The following is an 18,504-nucleotide window of genomic DNA, read 5'->3' on the forward strand; positions in this document are numbered from 1 at the left end:
CATCAACATTGATGAACATTCCCCTTTCTATATATTTTTGCCAAATTTTGGTGGTTTATGTTTTTGTTCGTTTGTTTACTTGATAGTAGCTATTTTAATTGTGGTGAGGAGATATCTTGTTATAATTTTTATTTGCATATTACTAATGATTAGTGATGTTGAGCATTTTTTCTTATACCTGTTGGTCATTTGCATGTCTTCTTTTGAAAAATGTCTATTCAGATCTTTTGCCTATTTTTAAAATCAGATCATTTTTCTGCTCTTGTTTGAGTTCCTCAAATATTCTGGTTATTATTCTCTTGTCAGATGAATAGTTTGCAAATATTTTCTCCCATTCTGTAGCTTGTCTCTTCACTTTATTTTTTCCTTTTGCTGTGCAGAAGCTTTTTAAATTTCTGCTTTGGTTGCTTGTGATTTTGAGTTCTTACTCAAGAAATCTTTGCCTAGGACAGTGACCTGAAGTATTTCTCCAATGTTTTCTTCTAGTAGTCTTATAGTTTCAAGTCTTACATTTAAGTCTTTAATACATTTGATTTTTTTTTATAAGTGAGAGAGTGGGGTCTAGTTTTATTTTTCTGCATATGGATATCCAGTTTTCCCAGCACTATTGAAGACATACAGAATAGAGAACTCAGAAATAAATCCATGCATTTACAGACAACTTATTTTCAACAAATGTGACAAGAACATTGGGAAAAGGGCAGTCTCTTCAATAAATGAAAACACATTAAAATTTTTAAAAAATCTAAATTACGTGTCTTCTCCCAACAGAGTCAACAGCTATTACTTGTTATTCATTCTACATAGATTTTATGTGTATTGTTGTTGTTATTTGATAGAAATATTCTTTGTTTTTGGATGCTTCCAACCATTTGCCTGTTGGGAAGTTCATCTCCTCATGGTGCTCTATCACTCAGCAGCCCCCTTTACTATCAAGAGTGTTCTGGCTTGGACAATGAATTTTAGAGCCATTCGATAAATAGCTACCACATTTTTTGCAACTTGAAAATTTTCCAAACTGCTCCAGTCCCTCAGACATTTCAGAAAAGGATTAGAAAAAAGCTCTTGACCATCAGTTATTGGAGAGAGTTCATAAGTTAGTGAAGAGAAGGTATCTCAGTTAAGCTTTTAACTCAGTCTTTTAAGTCAAACTGATTAACATGGAGGTGGTAGAGTGAGAGGTTTCTCTAAACAAAGGTCATATTTCATATCTGATCTTCCTAAGTTAGCAGAAAAGCAAACTGGTCATGAAGGTATAAACTGTATATTTATATCTTTCCCTGTTACTTCCTCATTAGTGTCTTCTTTGTAATTAGCAGAAACTCTTGGAAATTAAGTTATTATTTCACATCAATTCCTTTTTTTTTTTTGAGTTATGATACAGTTATTTATTATTGTGTAAGCCCTTATTAATTAGTTCCTCCCTCATCCTATCTTAAAATATTCAACAATAGATAGGGCCTCAAAAATTTTTTTTAAAAAAACAGACTGCCATGAAAACCAAATCTTTTCTTCCTGTGATAATAGTGGCCTCCTAGTGTTATTTCTTATTAATAGGAGTATCCATGGATTTAATTGTATATTGCATTTTAGTTCTGGTCATATAATTTCATGACTTCATACACCAAAAAAACTAATCTTGTCTTGAGTTTTAAAAAGAAAAAGTTACTAGCACCCATGGTTAAGGAAGGAAAACTGCAGCTCATTTCAATACATTTGTTTCTTTTCAATTCATGAAATCGAGCACATGCAAGAAACAGGATGACAGTCACCAAGAGTGGTTAAAACTACAAACTATCACGCAATGGAAAATACTACATTAAAGATATATTCATATACTGAAAATGGAGCAATGCCAAAAAGATTTTATAATTTACAAAAGTTACTTGTTAAAGGCAAATTTCATAAGTTGTGTTTACAATCATCCATTTAATCATCTCCAAAAAAAGGCTAAATTTATTATTTTAAACATTCTGTAAGTTAAAGAGAATAATCAAGTGGTCTCATGGACTGGAAGGTGACTTAATTCCCTTTCATTTCCAAACCTCATCAAGCAGTCACTACATTTATGAGATAAGTCAGCTGAATGCTTGAAATCTAGATGAATTTTAAGATCTTCAATTTGTCCTGTTGAATATGCACAATATTGACATAAATAAATCCCTTCAGATAAATGTGAATTTAAATGCTTGCAATATTCTAGCATACTTGAAAAGCCTTTCCCACAGTCATCACAAACATGAAGAAAAATTTTAGTATGTTCAATAGCAACATGCCCGTTAACATTTGTATGACATCTACTCCGAAATCCACATACTTGCCATACAAAGAAGTTTTTACATTTGTCAAAGGTAATTTTGCTTAAGAGGCTATACTGTCCATGTTCTCCATTGTTATACTTATAACTTTATTAATTTACATGCATGCTCATTTACCACATGGCTATGCAAGTCTTCTGGATCATCAGTTTCATGTTCACAGAACTGACACAAGTACTGTTCATCACAGCTGTGCTCCTGGAAACGTAGGTAGAGTTCACTGCTTGAGGAGAACTGTACATCACACTGTTCACACCAATAGAGGTGATCACTAAAATGGGAGTCTGCAGTGTGCTGGCTGAGGTTCTCAAAAATTACTGTCTTATAATCACAGTATTTACAAATGTAGGGATCCTCTTCATGTAGTTTGGCATGTTCTATCAGAAGCATATTGGTAGAGAAACTTTCCTTGCATACTCGACACACATTTGAATCAGTACATTTATGCTTCAGGATCATATGCTGCTTTAAGTCAGAAAAATATTTGCTGTTAAACTCACAAAGTTCACATTTATAGAGGCCACTGCTATCAGCTCTCAGTAAAGGCCATTTCTGCTGGGCAGTCACATTCAAACTTGGCTCTTGTCAAGAATTTTACAAAGTTTAGCTGGTGGTTCTTCATCAGTTTGATCTTGGAGACTCTCAGAGGAATTGTTTTCTGTCTCTATATCATAATCTTCAGAAATCGCATGCACTTCTACAGCAATTGGAACATCTTCAGTAGTGTGAACTTCTATAGGACTCTCCTCTTGGGTTTGCTGGTTGACTGATTCAGGTGAGTCACACTCTTCATCACAAATTTCAATACCAGCAGATTTTTCTGTAGAAAAGGCAGTGTGGTCTAGAATCCTAAGTACAGGACTGGGAACCAGGTAGTTCTGATTTCTGTTTCTGGCCTTGATTCCATCTGCAAATTTTGGCAATTCATTTGATGTCTTGGTATCAGAATCATCGTCTTTGTTGTCAAAATATTTTAAATCTGGCTGTCTCAAAGAACAGACATGTAACGATGATCAGAGAAAATTCCATTGAATCCATCTGCAATTCTGCTTATTCCAGAGGAATCTGAATAACGAGAAGGGTGTTGAGTCTTCCTTTTTCTTTTTTTAGGATACTCATTCATATCTTTTCAATTTGGTGTAATTCTTACTACCTGAGTGAGGAAAAATGAATTACAATAAGTTTCTGTAGATAGTAAAAAATGCCCGTCAGTCCCCGCCCCAGGCCCACCCTGCGGGCCCACGCGCAGCTCAGAGGCGGCCAAGGCCGAGGTGCTGGAGCGTGGGCGGAGCGCAGTTGTTCCCACCGACGGGCAGCGCTGCTACGGCCCTAGTGCTCCTGGACCCTGTGTTGGGCCGACCCCTCTCCCTCTCCGTGCGCCCCGCCCCCGGCCTAGGCTCCGCAGCCGCACTGCCCTGGCCTCCATCAATTCCTTTTCAGTTGACTTTTGAATCTGAGAATTACAGTAAATATTTATCTACATAAAGCCAAAATGAATACTCACTTAATAACAAAGCAACTAACAACTCCTTTCATTTTTCTTTTTTCTTTTTCTTTTTTTTTTTTTTTGAGACAGAGTCTTGCTCTGTCACTCAGGCTGGAGTGCAGTGGCACCATCTCAGCTCACTGTGACCTCTGCCTGGCAGGTGCAAGTGATTCTCCTGCTTCAGCCTCCTGAGTAGCGGGGATTGCAAGCACATGCCACCATACCCAGCTAATTTTTGCATTTTTAGTAGAGATGGGGTTTCACCGTGTTGGTCAGGCTTGTCTTGAACTCCTGACCTCATGATCTGCCTGCCTCAGCCTCCCAAAGTGCTGGGATTACAGGCGTGGGTCACCACACCCAGCCTAAACTATTTCTTATCTCTATGGTATACAAACTATTCTCCCCAAATCTACCCTTCTACTCCTCTTCCCACATACACTTTTATACTTTTTATGCTTTTTTCCTTCCTAATCTAAACTTTCTAAGCTATGAAACAACAGAAAAGTCCCTTTTACTCCCCTAAAAATAGACAATTCTATCAAATAAGAACATGTATAAAAGGTCTTCTGAAACTTGGGAGGCTGTAGAGAAATGTTATTATTTCTTCTACAAATGTTTTTATTGTATTATTTCTTCTCAAGCACGTATAGTAGATGAGAAGAGAAAAGGCTGATAATTCATTATACATGTTCCACAGCCTACACCAAAGGGTTGTAGAGATTTCAGGGAAATCTGTGTACTGAAACATTTATTAAAGATTAGATAGTATTTAATCATTTGCTGATATTAATTTTATATTACTTATATGTTTGATATATTTGAAAAAAAAAAATCAGTAGAAAAAGATCATTGTCCCAAATGGAGAAACAGAAAATATATGTTAATCATAGGCAATATCATAAATTAATGAGTTAAATTAGTGGAAGTTTGATAAACAGCAGGGTTTTTAGTAGACTATGATTTTAAGAGCATTATTATGATCAAATAGTCAATAATAATAGTGAAAGATGGAATGCTTTTACTTGAGTTTCTCTCTTTCTCCCCTCACCCCCACTTGTCTTTATCTCTATCTTCACTCCTTTTGTTATCATTCACATTTCAATTTATTTTTACATACATGGTTTCTACTTACCAGTCACTTAAGAAGCTGAGCTGTAGATTCCCTTCCAAGATGGCCAAATAGGAACAGCTCCAGTCTGCAGCTCCCAGCATGACTGAGGCAGAAGACAGGTGATTTCTGCATTTCCAACTGAGGTACCTGTTTCATCTCACTGGGAGTAGTTGGACAATGGGTGCAGCCCATGGAGTGCGAACTGAAGTAAGGTGGGGCATTGTCTCACCCAGGAAGCACAAGGAGTCAAGGGATTTCCCTTTCCTAGCCAAAGGAAGCCATGACAGACTGTACCTGGAAAAGCGGGACATTCTTACCAAAATATTGTGCTTTTCCAATGGTCTTAGCAAATGGCACACCAGGAGATTATATCCTGTGCCTGGCTTGGTGGGTCCCACACACACGGAGCCTTGCTCACTGCTAGTGCAGCAGTCTGAGATCGACCTGCGAGGCAGCAGGCAGTGGGAGGTGCATCCACCATTGCTGAGGCTTGAGTAGGTAAATAAAGCAGCTTGGGAAGCTTGAACTGGGCAGAGCCCACCACAGTTCAGCAAGGCCTGCTGCCTCTGTAGATTCCACCTCTGGGGTCAGGGCATAGCTGAACAAAAGGCAGCAGAAACTTCTGCAGACTTAAACATTCCTATCTGACAGCTCTGAAGACAACAGTGGTTCTCCCAGCATGGTGTTTGAACTCTGAGAGTGGACAGGCTGCCTCCTCAAGTGGGTCCCTGACCCCTGTGTAGCCTAACTTGGAGATGCCTCCCAGTGGGGGCCGACTGACACCTTATACAGGCAGGAGCCCCTCTGGGACTAAAGCTTCCAGAGGAAGGATCTGGCAGCAATATTTGCTGTTCTACAGCCTCAACTGGTGATACTCAGGCAAACAGGGTCTGGAGTGAACCTCCAGCAAACTCCAGCAGCCCTGCAGCTGAGGGACCTGACTGTTAGAAGGAATCTAACAAACAGAAAGGAATAGCATCAACATCAATAAAAAGGACATCCACTCCAAAACCCCATCTGTAGGTCACCAACATCAAAGACCAAAGGTAGATAAAACCACATAGATAGGGACAAACCAGAGCAGAAAAGTTGATAATTCTAAAAACCAGAGTGCCTCTTCTCCTCCAAAGGATCGCAGCTCCTTGCCAGCAATGGAACAAAGCTAGGCAGAGAATGACTTTGATGAGTTGACAGAAGTAGGCTTCAGAAGGTCAGTAATAACAAATTTCTTCTAGCTAAAGGAGGATGTTTGAACTCATCGCAAGGAAGCCAAAAACCTTGAAAAAAGATTAGACGAATGGCTAACTAGAATAAAAGTGTAGAGAAGACCTTAAATGACTTGATGGAGCTGAAAACTATGGCATGAGAACTACATGATGCATGCACAAGCTTCAGGAGCCAATTCAATCAAGTGGAAGAAAGAGTATCAGTGATCGAAGATCAAATTAATGAAATGAAGTGAGAAGTTTAGAGAAAAAAGAGTAAAAAGAAACAAACAAAGCCTCCAAGAAATATGGGACTGTGAAAAGACCAAATCTACATTTGATTGGTGTACCTGAAAGTGATGAGGAGAATGGAACCAATTTGGAAAACACTCTTCAGGATATTATCCAGGAGAACTTCCCCAACCTAGCAAGGCAGGCCAACATTCAAATTTGGGATATACACAGAACACCGCAAAGATACTCCTCGAGAAGATCAATCCCAAGACACATAATTGTCAGGTTCACCAAGGTTGAAATAAAGGAAAACATGTTAAGGGCAGCCAGAGAGGTTGGGTTACCCTGTAGCTCCACATAGTTACAAATTATTAATTTCTTTGTATTACATTAATTAATATTTTATAATGTGGAATATATGTTACACATACATTAGAAGTTTATGTTCTCCCTGGGAGCAATCCTGGATTATACATAATCAAACCCCTATATGCAATTAAAAATATATTTGATTTTCAGACATTTTTCACCTATCTTGAGAACTTAGGAGGCAAAAAATTGACATAGAAAGAATAGACAAAATATGTCTTCATAGTCTAAAGTCAACCACACAATTCTATATTTTTATAATCCCATGGGCATGAAAAGCTCAGCAGCTTTGCATTAGGAAGTTCAAACATCATAGTTTAAGGTTTTAACTTTATAGTGTCTATAAAAACACAATATGTGGCCAGGGGAAGTTGTTTATAAAAAATTCTCAACAGTGATACTTAAAATAGTTTTAAATATGGTTTTTAAACTGAAATTTGTTTATATTTATAGACCATAAAATTCACTGATCTGATGTAAAATATAGTTTTAAGTGGCAGATTCTGAGATATTGATCTGTTTAAGCAAATGTCCTAGTAGAAACTACTAGGAAATAACTTTTTTTTTTTTCTCTAGCAAGATTCTTCATTCCTCCAACTCTCACTTCCACTCTTTTTCCTTTTTCTTCTTCCTTCCCATAGAATGTTTTTATTTTTTCTTATTCTTGCTCATCTTTAACATTCATTTCTTTGCCTCCTCTTCTTTTTTTCCTCCTTGCCATTTCTTCTCTTCTTTGTGCATTAGGGCTCTGCTTACTTCCCTAACCTTTTTTTCTGGCTGTTTCTCTCTTTCATTCGGTTACATTAAAACTCCTTCTGGCAAAATCTCTCCCTCAGATACATCAGAGCCCTTGAATGAAATGCCTGGAAAATTAATTCCATGTACCTTTTAGGAAATCTTGCTCACAGCTGCATTTTTCCATTAGAGATGGTTTCAAAGGCTGCATTTAACACACACACACACACACACACACAGAGCCAAATGAGGCAAAGTTTAAGTGAGAAAACATGTGTGGAGCATTAAGCCAAATGACAGGAGGAGGGTTGCATTTTCAGAGAAGCAGGGAAGTTCTATAAATGCCTTTCAAATAAAACAAGAACACTTTTGAACTTTAAAAATCAGATTGCCAACACAGAATTGACTAAAAATAAAATTCGCATTTAGTTTGAAAGACAATTACAGCTCAGCTTCTTTTTTTAATTTTTATTTTTATTTTAAATTATATGTTAAGTTCTAGGGTACATGTGCACAATGTGCAGGTTTGTTACATAGGTATACATGTGCCATGTTTGTTTGCTGCACCCATTAACTTGTCACTTACATTAGATATTTCTCCTAATGCTGTCTCCCATTGTCTCACCCCATGACAAGCCCTGGCTGGTGATGTTCCCCACCCTGTGTCCAAGTGTTCTAATTGTTCGATTCCTACCTATGAGTGACAACAAGCAGTGTTTGATTTTCTGTCCTTGTGATAGTTTGCTCAGAATGATGGGTTCCAGCTTCATCCATGTCACTACAAAGGACATGAACTCATCCTTTTTTATGGCTGTATAGTATTCCATGGTGTATATGTGCCACATTTTCTTAATCCAGTCTGTCATGGACATTTGGGTTGGTTCCAAGTCTTTGCTATTGTGAATAGTGCTGCAATAAACGTACGTGCTCATGTGTCTTTATACTAGAAAGATTTATAATCCTCTGGGTATTTACCCAGTAATGGGATTGCTAGGTCAAATGGTATTTCTAGTTCTAGATCCTTAAGGAATCACCACACTGTCTTCCACAATGGTTGAACTGGTTTATGTTCCCACCAACAGTGTAAAAGCGTTTCTATTTCTCTACATCCTCTCCAGAACCGGTTGTTTCCTGACTTTTTAATGATTGCCATTTTAACTGGTGTGAGATGGTATCTCATTGTGGATTTGATTTGCATTTCTCTGATAACCAGTGATGATGAGCATTTTTTCATGTGTCTGTTGGCTGAATAAATGTCTTCTTTTTGAGAAGTGTCTGTTCATATCCTTCACCCACTTTTTGATGGGGTTGTTGATTTTTTTTCTTGTAAATTTAAGTTCTTCACAGATTCTGGATATTACCCCTTTGTCAGATGGGTAGATTGCAAAAATTTTCTCTCATTCTGTAGGTTGCCTATTTACTCTGATGGTAGCTTCTTTTTCTGTGAAGAAGCTCTTTAGTTTAATTAGATCCCATTTGTTTATTTTGGCTTTTGTTGACATTGCTTTTGGTGTTTTAGTCATGAAGTCCTTGTCCATGCCTATGGCCTGAATGGTATTGCCTAGGTTTTCTTCTAGGGATTTTATAGTTTTAGGTCTAGCATTTAAGTCTAATCCATTTTTGATTAATTCTTGTATAAGGTGTAAAGAAGGGATCAAGTTTCAGCTTTCTACTTGTGGCTAGCCAGTTTTCCCAGCACCATTTATTAAATAGGGAATCCTTTCCCTATTTCTTGTTTTTGTCAGGTTTGTCAAACATCAGATGGTTGTAGATGTGTGGTGTGATTTCTGAGGCTTCTGTTCTGTTCCATTGGTCTATATCTCTATTTTGGTACCAGTAGCATGCTGTTTTGGTTACTGTAGCCTTGTAGTATAGTTTGAAGTCAGGTAGTGTGATGCCTCCAGCTTTATTCTTTTGGCGTAGGATTGTCTTGGCAATGCGGTGTCTTTTTTGGTTCCATATGAACTTTAAAGCAGTTTTTTTCCAATTCTGTGAAGAAAGTCATTGGTAGCTTGAGGGGGATGACATTTAATCTATAAATTACCTTGGGCAGTATGGCCATTTTCACAATACTGATTCTTCCTTTCCATGAGCATGGAATGTTCTTCCATTTGTTTGTGTCCTCTTTTATTTTATTGAGCAATGGTTTGTAGTTCTTGAAGATGTCCTTCAGTTCCCTTGTAAGTTGGATTCTTAGGTATCTTATTCTCTTTGAAGCAATGGTAAATGGGAGTTCATTCATGATTTGGCTCTCTGTTTGTTTGTTATTGGTGTATAAGACTGCTTGTGATTTTTGTACATTGATTTTGTATCCTGAGACTTTGCTGAAGTTGCTTATCAGCTTAAGGAGATTTTGGGCTGAGATGATGGGGTTTTCTAAATATACAATCATGTCATCTGCAAAGAGGGACAATTTGACTTCATCTTTTCCTAGTTGAATACCCTTTATTTCTTTCTCCTGCCTGATTGCCCTGGCCAGAACTTCCAACCCTATGTTAAATAGGAGTGGTGAGAGAGGGCATCCCTGTCTTGTGCCAGTTTTCAAGGGGAATGCTTCCAGTTTTTGCCCATTCAGTATAATAATGGCTGTGGGTTTGTAATAAATGGCTCTTATTATTTTGAGATATATTGCATCAATACCTAATTTATTGGGAGTTTTTAGCATGAAGGGCTGTTGAATTTTGTCAAAGACCTTTTCTGCATCTATTGAGATAATTATGTGGTTTTTGTCGTTGGTTCTGTTTATGTGATGGATTACGTTTATTGATTTGTGTATGTTGAACCAGCCTTGCATCTCAGGGATGAAGCCGGCTTGATCTTGATGGATAAACTTTTTGCTGTGCTGCTGGATTTGGTTTGCCAGTATTTTATTGAGGATTTTCGCATTGATGTTCATCAAGGATATTGGTCTAAAATTCTCCTTTTTTGTTGTGTCTCTGCTAGGCTTTGGTATCAGGATGATGTTGGCCTCAGAAAATGAGTTAGGGAGGATTCCCTCTTTTTCTATTGATTGGAATAGTTTTAGAAGGAATGGTACCAGCTCCTCTTTGTACCTCTGGTAGAATTCGACTGTGTATCCCTCTGGCCCTGGACTTTTTTTGGTTGGTAGGCTATTAATTGTTGCCTCAATTTCAGAGCCTGTTATTGGTCTATTCAGAGATTCAGCTTCTTCCTGGTTTAGTCTTGGGAGGGTGTATGTATCCGGGAATTTATCTATTTCTTCTAGTTTATTTGTGTAGAGGTATTTATAGTATTCTCTGATGGTAGTTGGTATTTCTGTGGGATTGGTGGTGATATCCCCTTTATCATTTTTTGTTGTTTGTTTTTGATTCTTCTCTCTTTTCTTTGTTCTTTTTGCTAGTGAACTATCTGTTTTATTGATCTGTAAAAAACCAGCTCCTGGTTTCATTGATTTTTTGAAGGGCTTTTTGTGTCTCTATCTCCTGAATTCTGCTCTGATCTTAGTTACTTCTGCTAGCTCTTGAATTTGTTTGCTCTTTCTTCTCTAGTTCTTTTAATTGTGATGTTAGGGTATCAGTTTTAGATCTTTCCTGCTTTCTCTTGTGGGCATTTAGTACTATAAATTTCCCTCTACACACTGCTTTAAATGTGTCCCAGAGATTCTGGTACATTGTGTCTTTGTTCTCATTGGTTTCAAAGAACATCTTTATTTCTGCCTTCATTTTGTTATTTACCCAGTAGTCATTCAGGAGCAGGTTGTTCAGTTTCCATGTAGTTGAGTGGTTTTGAGTGAGTGTCTGAATCCTGAGTTCTAATTTGATTGCACTGTGGTCTGAAAGTTTTTTAATGATTTCTGTTCTTTTACATTTGGTGAGGAGTGCTTTACTTCCAACTACGTGGTCAATTTTGGAATTAGTGCAATGTGGTGCTGAGAAGAATGTATATTCTGTTGATTTGGGGTGGAGAGTTCTGTAGATGTCTATTAGGTCAGCTTGTTGCAGAGCTGAGTTCAATTCCTGGATATCTTTGTTAACCTTCTGTCTTGTTGATCTGTCTAATATTGAGAGTGGGGTGTTAAACTCTCCTATTATTACTGTGTGGGAGTCTAAGTCTCTTTGTAGGTCTCTCAGGACTTGCTTTATGAATCTGAGTGCTCCTGTTTTGGATGCAGATATATTTAGGAGAGTTAGCTCCTCTTGTTGAATTGATTCCTGTACCATTACGTAATGACCTTCTTTGTCTCTTTTGATCTTTGTTGGTGTAAAATCTATTTTATCAGAGAGGAGGGTTGCAACCCCTCTTTTTTTCTTTTTTGCTTTCCATTTGCTTGGTAGATCTTCCTCCGTCCCTTCATTTTGAACCTATATGTGTCTCTGCATGTGAGATGGTGGGTCTCCTGAATACAGCACATTGATGAGTCTTGATTTTTTATACAATTTGCAGTCAGTGTCTTTTAATTGGGGCATTTAGCTCATTTACATTTAATGTTAATATTGTTATGTGTGAAGTTGACCCTGTTATTATGATGTTAGCTGGTTATTTTGCCTGTTAGTTGATGCAGTTTCTTCCTAGCATCAATGGTCTTTACAATTTGGCATATTTTTGCAATGACTGGTACTGGTTTTTCCTTTCCATGTTTAGTGTTTCCTTCAGGAGCTCTTGTAAGGCAGGCCTGGTGGTGACAGGCATTTGCTTGTCTCTAAAGGATTTTATTTCTCCTTCACTAATGAAGCTTAGTTTGTCTGGACATGAAATTCTGGGTTGAAAATTATTTTCTTTAATAATGTTGAATATTGGCTTCCACTGTCTTCTGGCTTGTAGGGTTTCTGTGGAGAGATCTGCTGTTAGTCTGATGGGCTTCCCTTTGTGTGTAACCCAACCTTTCCCTCTGGCTGTCCTTAGCATTTTTTCCTTCATTTCAACCTTGGTGAATCTGACAATTATGTGTCTTGGGGTTACTCTTCTCGAGGAGTGTCTTTGTGGTATTCTCTGTATTTCCTGAATTTGAATGTTGGCCTGCCTTGCTAGTTTGGGGAAGTTTTCCTGGATAATATTCTGAAGAGTGTTTTCCAGCTTGGTTCCATTCTCCCCGTCACTTTCAGGTAAACCAACCAAATGTAGATTTGTTTTTTCTACATAGTCCCATGTTTCTTGGAGGCTTTGATTCTTTTTACTCTCTTTTCTCTAAACTTCTCTTCTCACTTCATTTCATTAATTTGATCCTCAGTCACTGATACTCTTTCTTCCACTTGATCGAATTGGCTACTGAAGCTTGTGCATGCATCACGTCATTCTCTTGCCATGGTTTTCAGCTCCATCAGGTAATTTAAGGTCTTCTCTACACTTTTATTCTAGTTAGCCATTCATTTAATATTTTTTCAAGGTTTTTAGCTTCCTTACGATGGGTTTGAACATCTTCCTTTAGCTCAGAGAAATTTCTTATTACTCTCTTTCTGAAGCCTACTTCTGTCAGCTCATCAAAGTCATTCTCTGTCCTTCTTTGTTCCGTTGCTGACAAGGAGCTGCGATCCTTTGGAGGAAAATGGGTGCTCTGGTTTTCTGAGTTTTCCACTTTTCCGCTCTGATTTCTCACCATATTTGTGGTTTTATCTACCTTTGGACTTTGATGATGGTGACCTACAGATAGATGGTGTTTTGGAGTGGATGTCCTTTTTGTTGATATTGATGCTATTCCTTTCTGTTTGTTAGTTTTCCTTCTTACGGTCAGGTCCCTCAGCTACAGGGCTGTTGGAGTTTGCTGAAGGTCCACTCCAGACCCTGTTTGCCTGGGTATCACCGGCAGAGGCTGTAGAACAGCAAATATTGCAGAACAGCAAATATTACTGCCTGATCCTTTCTCTGGAAGCTTCATCTCAGAGGGACACCTAGCTGTATGAGGTGTCAGTCGGCCCCTACTGGGAGGTGTCTCCAAGTTAGATTACATGTGGGTCAGGGACCCACTTGAGGAGGCAGCCTGTCCATTCTCAGAGCTCAAACACCATGCTGGGAGATCTACTGCTCTCTTCAGAGCTGTCAGACAGGGATGATTAAGTCTGCAGAAGTTTCTGCTGTCTTTTGTTCAGCTATGCCTTGTCCTCAGAGGTGGAGTCTACAGAGGCAGGTGGGCCTCATTGAGCTGGAGTGGGCTCCACCCAATTCAAACTTCCTGGCTGCTTTGTTTACCTACTCAAGCCTCAGCAATGGCAGACGTCCCTGCCCCAGCAAGGCTTGCTGCCTTGTAGTTCGATCTCAGACTAGCAGTGGGCAAGGCTCCATGGGCATGGGACCTGCTGAGCCAGGTGTGGGATATAGTCTCCTGGTGTGCAATTTGCTAAGACCATTGGAAAAGTGCAGTGTTTAGGTGGCAGTGTCCCAATTTTCCCAGTATAGTCTGTCATGGCTTCCCTTGGCTAGGAAAGGGAAATCTCCCAATCCCTTGTGCTTCCTGGGTGAGGGGATGCCCCGCCCTGCTTTGGCTCACCCTCTGTGGGCTGCACCCACTGTCTGACCAGTCCCATTGAGATGAACCAGGTACCTCAGTTGGAAATGCAGAGATCAACCATCTTCTGCGTTGATCATGCTGGGAGTTACAGACCAGAGCTCTTCCTATTCAGTCATCTTGGAAAAGCAATCAATACAGCAGAATATTAATGTCAAATGCAAAACTATGGTTCTATTATATATGCATGGCAGGTTCAATATATCTTTAATAAACCTAATATAATTAAGTTACCATGAAATGTTATATTCCATCACTACATACAGTTTGAAAAAATTTAGAGATTCTGAAATCAGTTTTATGATTTCATATAAAACAATAGGCTGAAATATAACATTTCCTCTACTTTCTCTCTTCTGGTTTGCTACCTATCATGTGCTTGAAACTTAACTCTGTTTTCGTTTATTTCTTTTGTCTGTGGTTTCTGCTTTTGTTTGTTAGTTTTATTTGGTTATTTGTTTAGTAAACTGTAGTTTTTCTATGGCAAAGTAATCTATATAATTTTATCAAAATGTGTGAGGTATTCATGGATGTGACTGAACTTTCTGCAGAATACTATCTGATACTATTGGAAAAATTTGTATGGGAGCCTTAGAAAACATCAATGCACTGCAGACTATATATGGAGTCTTTTTAAAAAAGATTTTTACTTGGTACAGAGTGTCAGTGTTAGGGCAGTCATTTCACCACTGTTCTTTATGGCCCTTGGAATCATAAAGCTGATTTGTCAGACATTCTGGATATCTTCAGACAATGTGAGATAATGGAAGAAACTCTTGGCTCAAAGACAGAAATAAGGCTTTTATCCTACTTCTGCCATGTTAGTTAGTTATTTGTAAGGAAACCAAGAATAGGGGTTGATTCCCTTTAAAAATAGTGCACTTATTAAGAAAAAAGAAAACAGAAAAAGTGCTGCTCTTATTAGAATCATATTTAATTTTCCCTAGTCATTGGCAAGATGGATGGTGGTAAAATGCACTTTTTAATTGCAAAAAGATAATATCTAATATTAAAACAATATTTGAATGCCGACTATAAGCTCTCCTCTGAGCACCATCTGAATTTCTTTATGTAGTACTTACAAGACATGGCAGAAACTTCATTTATTAACTCGTTCAATCATTAACACATTTTCTCATTTAATTTAAAGTCCTTACATTGGCCTATGAGGTTACACATGACCTGTCCCTTGTCTCTTCTGCTTCTCTCTCCCTTGCTCACTCTGATCCAGGCCCAGGAGGTTACTTGCTGTCACTCTGATGTGCCAGGCACACTCCTGGCTTACTTCTTTTGTGCTAGTTGTTTTCTCTTCCTGGGGTTTTTCTCCCCCAGGTGTCTTTTAGGCTGACTTCCTCACCTTCTTTGAGTCCTTGCTCAAATGTCACCTTCTCAAGGACCTATTCTGGCACCTGAATTAATACTGCTGATTTCCTTCTTTCATCACCCACCTTCTTGATTTTCCCTATTTTCCCTTACCCTGCTCTGCTTTTATCCCCTGTAGCATATCAGCTTTTAGCACACTGTGCAGTTTATTTCATTGTTATGTTTAGATTATCTTTCCCTCTCTCTTCCAAACTCCATGAAAACAGATTTTTGTCTATTTTCTTCCTTGATACAAGTGCCTAGGATAACGTCTGATCCATAGAAGACACTCACATATTTGTGAAATGATTCAATTTGGCAAATAGGTATTGTCTGCTCTGTTTTGAGATTTGTGCTTACCACTGGGAATAAAATGAAGAACAAGACACAATCTCTAACCCACACAAGTTTATGTGGTGTAATTCCTAGGACACTCACTACAGATTCTGATTCATTTGATCTTGGATGGAATCTAGTTATTTGCAACTCTGCCAGACACACCAAAGGTTTCAGATGTACCCTGTCCTCACCACGTCCTCCCAGCAAGCAGGGAAGTTGTCTTGTCATGGGATCTTTGACACTTAATACAAAGTCTGAAATGTACCGGGCATTGAATAAATCAAATTAATTGAAGGTACTTTCTATCTTCCAGAAACACATAAAAACATTGACAAAATTTGTACCAGACAATTTTTTTTTTTCTAAAAGCACTTCTAACATTATAGAAATGAATTTTCTATACATAGAACAGTTAACTGAGAAAAGAAAGACATGTGCATATGGAGATTCAGAGGAGGGAACAAACCTCCAAAATATTCCACTAAGATTTCTACTGCCCTGATCTTGAGAGCTGTATCTTGAGAGTAATATCAATGTTATCTTTAGGTATTACTAAAAAGTCAGTAAATGTAATGTTTAGTACATGTGGAAAAAACGATGACTTTTTTGGTAGCATTTCACATTTATGAGGGGACTGGGGCAGTGCTGGTGATACTGGATTTGCAAGTGATCAATGGGTAGGCTATTGTTACTAAATTTACAGAATACATACATGTCATGACGAGATTCACATCTCTCTGAGATAAATCTGCATATGGAAACTCAACATTGATTGACTGACAGTGAATACTTAAATTATCATCAGCTGAGAACTCAAAATTTTCTCTCTTGTCATTTGATACCTGGGCCGGGAATTGCATTGATTGGCTCCAAAGGGACTTGGACTATAGTTTGGAAAGGGAAAGGTTTCATGCACCACAGTAAAGTTTGAGCATAACACAACTTGTCATAGGATATAATTCAGAATAAAGCCTGTGTTTATTATTGGGAGTAGCAGAAAAGCCTTGTCATACAGCACAGATTCTTTTATAATATGGTTGATAAACATAGTATGCTGCCTGCTAAAGACCAAGATTCCAGAAGAATATTATAAGCCAGACTCTGAGACATATAACCATTCTCAAATAGAGAGTTAAAATAAGTAAAGCTTATTTTCTTGGACCCAACTCTTTTCTTTTTATACATATCCTCCTCTATTTATTCTTTTCATACCTCAGCCATCCAGTACTCTCATTTCACTCTCCTTTTCTTTTAATAAATCCTTATTTTCTGGAAAGAGGTTTATATCAATAAATTATGCCTGATATAAGTTTGTTAATGGTTGCTTATCCCAAGCATAACCTACTTCAAGTGCATTTGACTTGTACTTATATCTAATTGTGAAATCAGAGTGTTTTCAAGCAAAAGTTTCAAGATCAGGGGTTGAGAATGATATGTTTTGAAGAGTATGGAGGAGTTGATTATTAAATACCTATCATGTGTCAGGCCTTGTGCCAGACATTTGGTCTTCATTATACAATTTAATTATCTTGAAGAATTCTATGAGGTGGGTAGGGTAATATGCTTTTTTCTTTTTCTTTTATTTCCTTTTTTTTTTAACAGATGAGGAAACTGAGACTTAAGGAGGTCAATGTACTTACCAAAGTTCATGGGTTTTAAAACCCATGAACTGATTTCAGAGGCTTCCGAGCTCCTGCCTTTCTATATTCCACACCACAACCTGAGTTGGCCCTATCATAAACTATCTCTAATCCTGATAATAAGAATTGCATTATTATCTCCATTTTTTTCTTTCCAACTCACTGATTCCTTCTTCAGCTATATCCATCTTACTCTTTACCCCAGCTATTGTGGACTTTATTTCAACCATTATATGTGGGATAACTAACATTTCCTCTTTGTTCATTTTTATAGTCACTTGCTTTTCTCATATCACTAATACCTTATTTTGTTTCTTTCAATACACTTGTTTTTGTTGTTTTAAACTTTTGGTTGGTTTGTTCCAATACTTGTGTTTCAGATGCTATATGCTATTAAGCTGTTGGATTTTCTTCAGGTAATTTTCTTCCTTAGGTGTTGTTTAGTTTATTCCTTAGGTTTTTATGCTTTAGCTGTTGAGTTATTATTTAATTCCTTAGGTAAAAATGCATAAAAATACCTGAGGTTCTCAGTTATTGTAGCAGGTAAGGTGTTTTGGGGAAGGGCCCAGGTTAAGTTCCAAGTTAAGAGTCTCAGTCACTTTTGGTAACTCATATGTACAGTGATAGTTGTTATAGAAGAATGTTTGATTAAAACAAAAGCTACCACTACAAAGAGAGAATTCCTAAAATTAAAACACAAAACAAAAGAAAAATATGACAATACCAAGTGCTGGTAAAAATGAGGAGAATAGGAAATTTTCATAGATTCCTAGACGAAATAAAAGTGGGATAGCCACTTTGTAAAATAGTTTGGCAGTATCTTATCGAGTTAAACATACATGTAACATGTGACCTAACAATCTTGCTTTTAGGAATTTGCCCAAGAGAACTGAAAATGTATTTCACACAAAAACCTGTGTGCAAACAGTTATAGGAGCTTTCTTAATAATTTACACCAAACTGGAAATAACCCAAGTATCTTTCAACTAGAAAATGGACAAACAAACTGTGTATGTCAATACAAGGGAATGCTACTAAACAGTACAAAGGAATATACTACTGACACAACATGGACAAATCGCAAATAAATTATACTATGTGAAAGAAGCTATACACAAAGGCTACATACTATATCATTGCATGTATATTTCTTTCTTTTTTTTAAAAAAAGAAAAGCTTAAAGTATGGTGGTTTCCAGGGGTTGAAGGAGGGAAAAGGGCAGCCTGAGAGAGATGCCAGGTTGAT

At 37.7% G+C, this 18,504-nt stretch overlaps 1 pseudogene; it reads right to left on the minus strand.

The window, feature by feature from the left end:
- Positions 1-549: 549 nt before the first annotated feature.
- LOC101017765 lies at positions 550-5,465 on the minus strand (annotated as a pseudogene).
- Between the last annotated feature and the right edge of the window lie 13,039 nt (positions 5,466-18,504).

This window comes from Papio anubis, chromosome 9, assembly GCF_008728515.1.
Source record: "Papio anubis isolate 15944 chromosome 9, Panubis1.0, whole genome shotgun sequence".
Taxonomy (NCBI): domain Eukaryota; kingdom Metazoa; phylum Chordata; class Mammalia; order Primates; family Cercopithecidae; genus Papio; species Papio anubis.